The sequence below is a fragment of the Halyomorpha halys genome, unplaced genomic scaffold (assembly GCF_000696795.3).
Source record: "Halyomorpha halys isolate HHAL.00 unplaced genomic scaffold, Hhal_1.1 Scaffold1363.1, whole genome shotgun sequence".
NCBI lineage: Eukaryota > Metazoa > Arthropoda > Insecta > Hemiptera > Pentatomidae > Halyomorpha > Halyomorpha halys.
In genome coordinates this window covers 307544-317449 of record NW_027108627.1, presented here as the reverse complement: position 1 = coordinate 317449, position 9906 = coordinate 307544, and the positions used below count along the sequence as shown (strand labels likewise).

Genomic DNA, 9906 nt, shown 5'->3' with positions numbered 1-9906 from the left:
TGATATAGTTTTTTTAACAAAAAAAAGATTGATTTATATTAAAAAAATCCTAAGTCTGCTGACAATGTTTAATTTATGATTATAGGAATTAGATTTGAAAATGGACAAAAAATGGATCCAAAACGTCATTAATTACTAAATTAATTAATAGGGGATAATTGGAGTTTTAATGATTTTTAATTTTTCCTTGATTAATTCTATAGAATATTATGTTTTAATTTTTTTTTTAATTGTAAACTATATTTATTTAATGAATGTATGACTGATAGATGAAAATTGTAAGACAAGGTAGTGGATACACATGAAATTATGTGCGATTTTGATGTAGTAACGTATCACTTAAAATGTTAATCAACAACTTTTTTTTTTTTATGGCTAGGTATTGTAATAGAATAATTGTGAGCCCTACAGTGAATTAACTGGTTAAAACGTTGTGAAGACATTAATAAATTTGTGGTGAATATAACTACTTTCAACTTAAATCACCTAATAAATGAATCGGTTTTAAGATGTAATTTATTAGAGAATTCCGTGATACAAAAAAATTAAGTTGGATGCGGAAGAGCTCCCATTTAGTAGATATTAATATAATTATAGAAGAAATTTGAGGAATGCTTGAGCGCTGGATAGAATGTAGCTGAAATAATGGCGCCTGTTTACGTGTTGGCCGTTCATCATGTGGCTGTTAAATGCTCTGTCCACCCACGGCAAGATTTCCTGGAAACAAGTGTATCTATGCATAAATACACTAAGGGTGGGAATACATTGAATAGTAGGAGTAAGATATATAATGAAGTCTCACCAAGTACACTAAGTGGGGGGGGGGGTCTTATAATGATATATTATGATGCGTCAGTTCTTGACCGTGGATATTGTAGTTACTCGGTTACAGTCCAAGAACATGGGAAAAAAATAAGTTATTTCATTTTTTTATTACTTTAATAAAAACTATATACCGTTAAGAGTCAAAATGATGACTACCTTCTTAACTTAAAGAAAATAAAAAATATTGGCTGTTTTAAAATATTATAAAAAAATAATATTTCATTCGCAGCTCCATATCTTAAAAACTACCTAACACTAAAAAGTTGAACATAATTTAAAGTATAGTGAATTTTCTAAAATATTAACCCTAATATTGGTGTTTACGTAAAATTGTTTGCGAGATACAGTTTAACAAAAAGCAACATTTTTATTTTTTCAAATGACAAGAAATTAACATTTTGTCAATTAATTTTGGCAAATATGATGGAAACTACTACTCACGATATTCTCCAAATGTTGAGTTGAAAATAGCTTTTAGTTTATGAAAAATTATATCTCAGGAACTATTAGACATACATATGACTATAATTATTCAAATTAAATTGTTAAATATTGGATAACGTTGAACTTTGTAGTAACATCAGTTTCTATGATATTCACTAAATATTGATTTTTCGTTGTTTGGAAAAAAAAAATTTTTTTTGAAGAACTATAGAACTTAAAGAGCTTTATTACAGCTCATATTTTAGAATAGTTATTCTACATTAAATAATCTGCTATGATGTTTTTTTTTCAGTATTTTCGGAAGTTTTAAGGATATGGTGCATGAGGAATGAAAAATGAGCAAAAAATTTAGGTTTTTTTCGAACAAAATAAACTTTAGAGGGCGTGTACCTTAAATACTTGAATATTTAATTTGTAGTGACATTTAATGTATCCCTTTTTTAGTACAGATAAAAAATGAACTTTTTTTCATCTAAGGTCTAAGTGTCAACTTTTTGTTCGGACATTAGGGATCGAACCGTTAATTTAAATTCGATAAAATTTTCGCATATTGTGTATCGTATCTAGATGATCCCACATCAATTTCAGTATATTTATATTGCATTATATTTAGTAAATTACATTCGCTGCAACAACTCATCCACGCACAAATTAATTTTAATTGGCACACCTGTATTTCATAATCAGTTGTCTGATTTAACCGAAATTTGAAGAAAAATTAAAGATTTTTTCTCTCACACATCTACATCATCAAAAATGCTAGTCTTATATGCCTTGAAGTTGGAGGTTTGTGTAAACATGGCTGAGAATAGATTTTATCAAATTGCACCAATTACTTTACCTATTTTATGTGAAAAAGTGAATTCGTAGATATGGATCTATTTAAAAACGGGCTCGTTCAGTAAATATACTTGAATGACAAACCAATAACCATGAAATTTAGAAATCTGAAGACAAAGAATGCTTTTCAGGAAATGCATTTCTCAGAAAAGAAAGTTTTAAAATTATTTAAGAAAAACAAGGTAGAAACAGTGAGTAAACCGTTCTGACCTACGTAGGGACTTGACAGATTTTTTATTTTATTTTATTGTTAATAGCCTTCCATGTTTTGCCGAAAATCATAAAAATTGCAATAACTTTAGTGGGACTCGACCAATCTACATGAAACTTGGGACCACCTATACTGTACAATATGGTGTGAAGCGAACTTTCCTAAACAAATCAGAACCTGAGATTAAGTCGTTTGAGAAGTTTTCTTTATTTAAAAGAACTTTTACTCCTTATAATGGCATAAAATCTAGAGTCTATAAAATCAAAAGGATTGGGAAACGGAAATTTTGCACTCCGATAAATGTAGTAAGGATAGAGCAGCCTATTCTAAGGCATCATGAACGTCGGCATAAAATAAATAAATATGGTTTTGTTTATTTATGTTGTTCTTTGCTGACCGCACCCCCCGACAAACTTCTCCAATCATTAATCTACAGTCAACTATCTACACCTCATCATGAACTATTTTCGTGAACGCAGGGTATCGGTAGGAAAAAAAAATGTTCCAAAATTTTCTTCTTTTAATCTCTATGAACTTTCGTATTTAAGGGTTTTAAAATACGCTAAAATCGAATCTTCTTAATCTTTAAAAATCTCAATAAAATTATATATCTAATATGTTTCGACCTAGTATAACCAAAAAAAGTCTAATTAAAATTGCCGTTCTCACGTCCATCACCTTCCTTTGTAAGTCAGATTTTTTAAGAATGATTTTTAGTTTATTAATATTTTTGATCCATATTAACACGTGAAATTTGAACTATATCCAGTCTCAGAAATGTGCAGAGAGATGATATGATACCTGGAATGGAGTCGGATTCATGTGGGTGCTGGAAGATGAGGGAGTCACGAATGGATGGTTCCCAGGCCAGATCTACCTATGTGAATATCGGTTCCTAAACTTAATCGAACGCTACAGAAAAGGCTAAGATAGCTCGTGTTTCTTCCACGGAGAAAGTATAGATTCCATTGTATGTTCTCTTTTTTCTTTCTGTCTTCTTACTTAAAAGATTTCTATATATATTTTTTTATTTTCAAAATTAATTATCATCCATCATTTTTGAAACTAAGTGGCATCGACTAATGGATAAATCAGGCTTTCAGGAATAGTCCTTCTGTTTTAGGTTATTCCAAAGTACTATCGTCTGACACCTGAACCTTTTGTTTTTAGGAGTGCGATGATTTGATATTTATTTATTTCAATAAAGATTATGTTTTTCGACTAGTGTGTACTGTTGTAGCTGTATTAAAAATTATGGTGTTACTATTTTTCATTTAACATATTTTTAAAACCTAATTTTCCAGACAGACCACTTGGGAGACTCCTAAGTCCTTAGTAATGTTTACTGAGGTTAATATAAACCACAAATGCAACTAAAAAGTATATATAGGTAAAGGTCTGGAAGGATAAAATTAGTATTTTGTACTTTTGTTAAGCAAGTCTTTGTTTCTATTAACTATGGAAGAAATGACAAAAAAACTATTTAAATTAGGTAATTCCATTATAGCATAGTGAACTAGCTATAATTCTCATTATTACCAGTAGTATTGGTCTCGGTTAATACCATTTGAAGGAGTGAAATAACCGAAATTTTGTTTTTCATGTCGCTAATTACCCTTCGCTAATTAAAAATAAAATATTTAGTGTGGGTAAAACAAATTAAATTATCCTAAAAAAAAATTAAATAATAAAAATGCTTGATGTGGTTAGCAATGAAATATAAAAAAATACTAAAATAACTATAAAGTAATTACAAATTACTAAAACATATATTTTTAAAAATAAATAAAATAAAATATAATATAATAATGTGGGTAATATCAATTTTGCTTATTATACACTTAATATGTTATGTAATTATAACATATTATATATTAATAGTTCGTGGACTTAAACGGCCTAAAAAACTTTCCAGTAACTTTTGCTACGTATTTTTTTTTTATATCATTACTCATTTTTTTTAATGATACAAATTGACTTAAAATAATAATGCTTGATCTAGTTTAAAAAAAAGTATTGTTAAATTACTAGAAAGTAATGATAAATAATCTGTTAATTAGATATTTAGTGCGGATATATCTAGGGAATTTCTCCTTTGGATTTTTTTTTCAAAAATAAGTTTATTATTATAAAAGTCGTGAACTAAACGGTATGAAAAAACAGTAGCAATGATTTTTATTTACTACAAATAATATTAAATATTTTTACTATTTTAAGTCAATTTGTAAATTTAATTATTTTTTAAAGATGAGGAATCGACTTAAAACAATAAAAAAATATTCAATATCAACGAAATAAAATTGTTCCTATAATTGGAAGTACAAGTTGAGATCCGCCTCCATTTTATATTAAAAAAATGATGTTATATAAAATTCTGTCTCCTCAAAGTATCCAGTGTTTTGAACTACAATAATTACATATCGCTAAATACACTTCTTATTTATAAAAAATAAGTATAATAAAATATTTAATATATGTAAAAAATTTATATTAGCTGACAAGATTTGCCATTTCAATGAATTACATCCAAACCCAAATCTTCAAGGCCAGACCGAACATAATCTTTCCATCGAAGTTAGTTCCACATTAGGACGCCTTCCGGCGGATTAATACTCATAATCATTTTTAGTGAATCGTTCGCTATCTATCTCAGCAACTTTATACCGTTGTATGGCTTTCTCAATTCGATGATTGTCCAAAACTTCATCGGCCCAAATAATCTACGCAAACTTTTGAGACTTTATTTTTTTCTAAATGTAAGTGGACACATCCTTGAAGATCTGTTGGAAGTAAAATAGCTTGGCTAGAAGGTGGATTATATTCTTCGCCAATCACCAATTGTTGGCTAGAAGGTTGATTATATTCTTCGCCAATCACCAATTGTTGGCTAGAAGGTTGATTATATTCTTCGCCAATCACCAACTGTTGGCTAGAAGATGGATTATATTCTTCGCCAATCACCAATTGTTGGCTAGAAGGTTGATTATATTCTTCGCCAATCACCAACTGTTGGCTAGAAGATGGATTATATTCTTCGCCAATCACCAATTGTTGGCTAGAAGGTTGATATATTCTTCGCCAATCACCTACTGTTGGCTAGAAGGTTGATTAATGTAGCAGAAAATAAGTGATAACTTTTTATATATTCTTCAAAAGACATGTATACAGTTGCAGCTTTCTGATTTTTATTTTTTTCTATTAATTGTTGTTTTTTGTTATTTTTCTAGTATGCTATAATGTTTCACTGGAACAGGTTGAGGCTAGAGCAAACTTGGTTTAGAACGTTGTGAGTTCGATTCCCAACTGGGAGTGGGGGTGAGACACTATTTATTTCACAGCGGCAGATGAAAGACTTTAGGCAAAAAGAAATATAATGGTGGTAGTCGCGTGATTTGTTATGTGCGTTTTCAGTGAAAAATCAAGTTTAAGTTACTAAATCTAAATTTGATGTTTTAACTTTCTAAAAACTGGAGAAAAACTCTTTTACGTTTGATTAATCTAAACCAATTAATGTTATTACACCTTTATTACAATAAATAAAAATAATAGCACTATCAGACCTTCTCTACATTAAGGACGTTGTGTACTTACTGTTCCTGTTGATGCAGAGAAGTTGGGGCGATATCCTATAGAGCCTGAGGAGGGAGAGGACATGCGCTGGGAGTGGAGGCGGCACCTCCTCGTAGGTCTGGTCGGCGAGCAGCATCCGGCAACATCTGGTGAGGATCGGTCAACTCTCTCTGTAATGGAAGAGAAAGAAATCAGTCTATGGATATTCCTAACGTGACTCTATGAAGGCTGAAAAGGAGTTGGATGAGCGACCTCCTGGCCTGACAATATAATTTAGTTGAACATGAAGAGGATGCACTGGACGCTGTCTCCCACATTCCTACCCATGCCATCTTCTACATATTGCATCTCATTTGGTCATCGTATTTATTTAACCGGTGCAAATAACTTTGTTGTGATAATTAAAAATATAGAAAGGGCAATATGGTTAATCAATCTTGCCCCTGATAATACTTCTAGATGTTAAAAAATTGATTGTTGTAAGAAATAATTGGCTGCATGTCTCAAAAACTACTCTCTTTAGTAAAAAAAAATTAGCACGCTCATTTTTTCTGGAAATTTAAAGTAATTTTGTATAAATCTCATTTAACCAAACTTAATAATTCTTGAGATTTAGACAAAAAACTGATAAAATGCACGGTTCTAACACACCCCTCCCCTCCGTCCTAACCCTAACGGATGAATAATAAATTAATATCTTGAATGTTAGGATAAGAAGGTGCATAATTTGAGTGAAGTTATATTTTTTCTAACCATATCTTAGTAGTTACATGGCTAAGGGGAAAATGTTATATAAACTAGTTTGGTAGAAAATTAAATTTACTGCAATTTTATTAAAAACAATTTTTTAAGGAACAGCCTTTTAACCTCCTCCAAACCCGACGCATAAATAGGTAGTACTTGTAAGGACATAATGTTGTGATACTAAACAATATAATAGTAATAATAATAATAATCTTTATTTATTATGGGGCTAATATTACAGGCATCGATAAAAGACATTAGTCTTGTGAGTATGATACAAAATTAAAAAAAATAAAAATGAACTATTAGAACATAAATATAACTAAAATAATAAATTTAAGAAGAACAAATTAATAAACAAGCAACAATATTTATTATTATATAAAATAAAAAAAGAAAACCTTAGCTTGACTAACTTCTAATGATATAAGGGTAAAAGAATCAAACTCCTATGAACCAAAAATAATTGACAAAAGGGACAATTATTGTTTATATACATATTTATAAGTGTAACAGAAAATCGAAGATAGAAAAGTAATTAAAAAATAATAATAAATAAATAAGAAAGGAAAAAAGAAAAAAACAAATACTGTTGGAGGATAGTCAATAAAGGCGGCGGGTCAATAAAGGTATCAAAATAGTAAAAGAGAACTATTTATAGGAAACCGACGTTTCGTCCCACTTTGCAGGGCTGTCAGAATGGGGTGCTCAGTCGACGTCAGGTGAGGACGCATCCCATTCTGATAGCTCCGACGAAGCCCTGCAAAGTGGAGCGAAACATTGCTTTACAAAAAATAGTTCTCTTTTATTATTTTGATACCTTTATAGTCCGTCAATAAAGGTTTATTGTCGGGCTCTCCTTTTACAATCTACTTCATATGGTCATCTATCTTCTTTCAATAAAAAAATAAATCCTCTGAGAAATCATAAATCTCAAGATATGTTCTAATAATAATAATATTAATGAAAAAAAATTATGTATGAGCATAATAAGTATCAACAGATTCTATATAGATATCGAAAAGGGGATATAGAATCTGTTGTAAACCTGCATAGAGGTCGTTTCTTTATTTTTCGAACCTAAACCTTTTTTTTTGGTATTGGACGACCCCTGTTATATTATTTCGACCCCAAAACATTATCTTTAATTTTGTTTATTTACTTAATAATGGTTGCAGTGAAATTATTGAATAATATTTTATATAAAGCATAGGTGGGACTTATTCTCTTTTCATAATGGATTGAAAGTTCTTAGTTACCCAAAGGAAATCACCCTTTAAATGCGCTCCATCTCAAAGAAGCCAACAATGGCAAATTAATGTACCTAATTAACTAACCTTAGGTGTACTTCATTAATACAAACTTTCAACTAGAACAATGAGAAAGGAAATTGCATTGTCATAGAGTGTTCCTGGTAATTTCAAGTCTCACGGAAAAAACCAAGAATTTACGTAACCCATTACGTGTAAATAAGCTGAGTGTGGTAGTGTAGGTTTTTGCAGCCTAAAAGTCAGAGTGTATGACAGTGACTGTTTAAACACGAATAGTAAGCCTAACCTTGCTAACTGTTCAGACTGCTAAATGATAAAAATTTAAGATTGAATACAACTTTCTTCTTAGAAAAATAAGAAACAGGAAACATACAAGTTTTTAAATTAATTTAGATTCAGTGTCGTGAGGTTTGCTGTCATGGCGTTTACGTGTGTCAGTTACTTGTCGCCCATATATTAATAGTTGATAGCACTACAAGCCGTCAAGCAAATCCTAATTTACTTTAGTACTGCCACGACGGGAAATGTTATAGTTTCCACGATTGCAGTGGCTGTGTTAACTGTAAACATCACTATTACCATATCCGTGGAAATAGTGATGTTTACCTTGGATGTAGTAACACTGCTCTGTACTGTTCGAAACTTTAAATAATTTAACGATTAATTAAAAACTCTCCATCTCAAGACAATGGGAGACATGACAGGTTGAACGCTTTATGTTACAAGCATATGAAGTTAAAAAAAAAATTATTTTGGGAGGAAAAATCAATTTTTAATTTCTGAAAACTACCAAAATTTGAAGTTGGAAAAATCAAAATTATCTTCTTTTTAAGTGTTATATATCGATGAAAATTATTCAGTAGAGCAATTCCGAAAATTTATAAAATTATTTTTTAACGTTTTATATCCCACTAGTTTCTAACCTTGCTTTCTCTTCCATTCCTGGCAATCCTCCTAGGCGCCTGAAAAGAAGATGGTCTCGTGACCTTATATTGTAAACTGTTTTTAGAGTTCTACTACTGGGTAGTTTCCCTACATGCTGTATCATATCATTATGTCATTATGATCAAATTTACTTGTTGTATTTTTTATACAGTTGTAAATATCAATATTTAAATAAAAAAAAACAAAAATAAAAAGTTTTATAAAGTTAATGTTCCATAATATTACAGGTGTGTGTGTGTGTTAGAATTATGATGTCAGATAAATGATCATAATAAATGGTTTTATTGAGAAAAAAATGAGCAGTATCCAAAATTCCAATTGTAAATTATGCCACATTCTTGTCCCTAACTGTTCAATTAATTTTATAAGAAGCAATAATTTATTCAAATCTTGATTCCAGATCAAGATTAGATTAGAATTGTTTTATACGAAATTTGTTAGTTACAGAACTCTCCATCCAATTTATTCCTCTACTTTGTTGAGATAGATTTAACACGACTGAAAACAGGTCCAACCTCATAAAATTTACAAACTTTTGAATATTTTTTTGGTAATATTCGCCTCAAATGTACTCATAGTTCGAATTATTTGAGTTTCTTTGTCCTGTATAAAATTTACTGAGTATATTCTAATTACAAATAGTTTACCTAACGAAAACGTATATATCTCATTACTGTCAATAATTTTGGGATTGAATAACATTGTAATCCACCCTAATAAACAAAATATAAAACAATTAAATGTTTTATATTGTTTAGTACTACCTGAACATTGCGTGCGTATAAGTCTCACGGGATTATGCAAGCTGAGGGTTTGTGATGGAGGGAGTGTGTGTGTGGTGAAATCCTCATAATCATTTTCTCTTGAAAATTATTGGGTTATTGTATTATATAGTTGATATTACATGATATCAAACATGCTAGAATTATTGTATCAGGCAAACGAACATAATAGTTTTATAGAGAAAGAAGGCTCATTTTACACAAAATTCTATTAATTTTTTACTGGAAGATTATTGATTGACCGTGTGTAAAGATGAAAGGAATATGGTCCGGG

General features: G+C 30.1%; 1 long non-coding RNA gene across 1 annotated transcript in view; it reads right to left on the bottom strand.

The window, feature by feature from the left end:
* The window catches only part of LOC136795648 (uncharacterized), a 149302-nt gene that overhangs the window by 41839 nt on the left and 97557 nt on the right, over positions 1–9906 (bottom strand). The window contains exon 2 of the long non-coding RNA XR_010843281.1: positions 5912–6060. This is a non-coding gene — a long non-coding RNA (uncharacterized lncRNA). The remainder of the gene's footprint in view (positions 1–5911; positions 6061–9906) is intronic.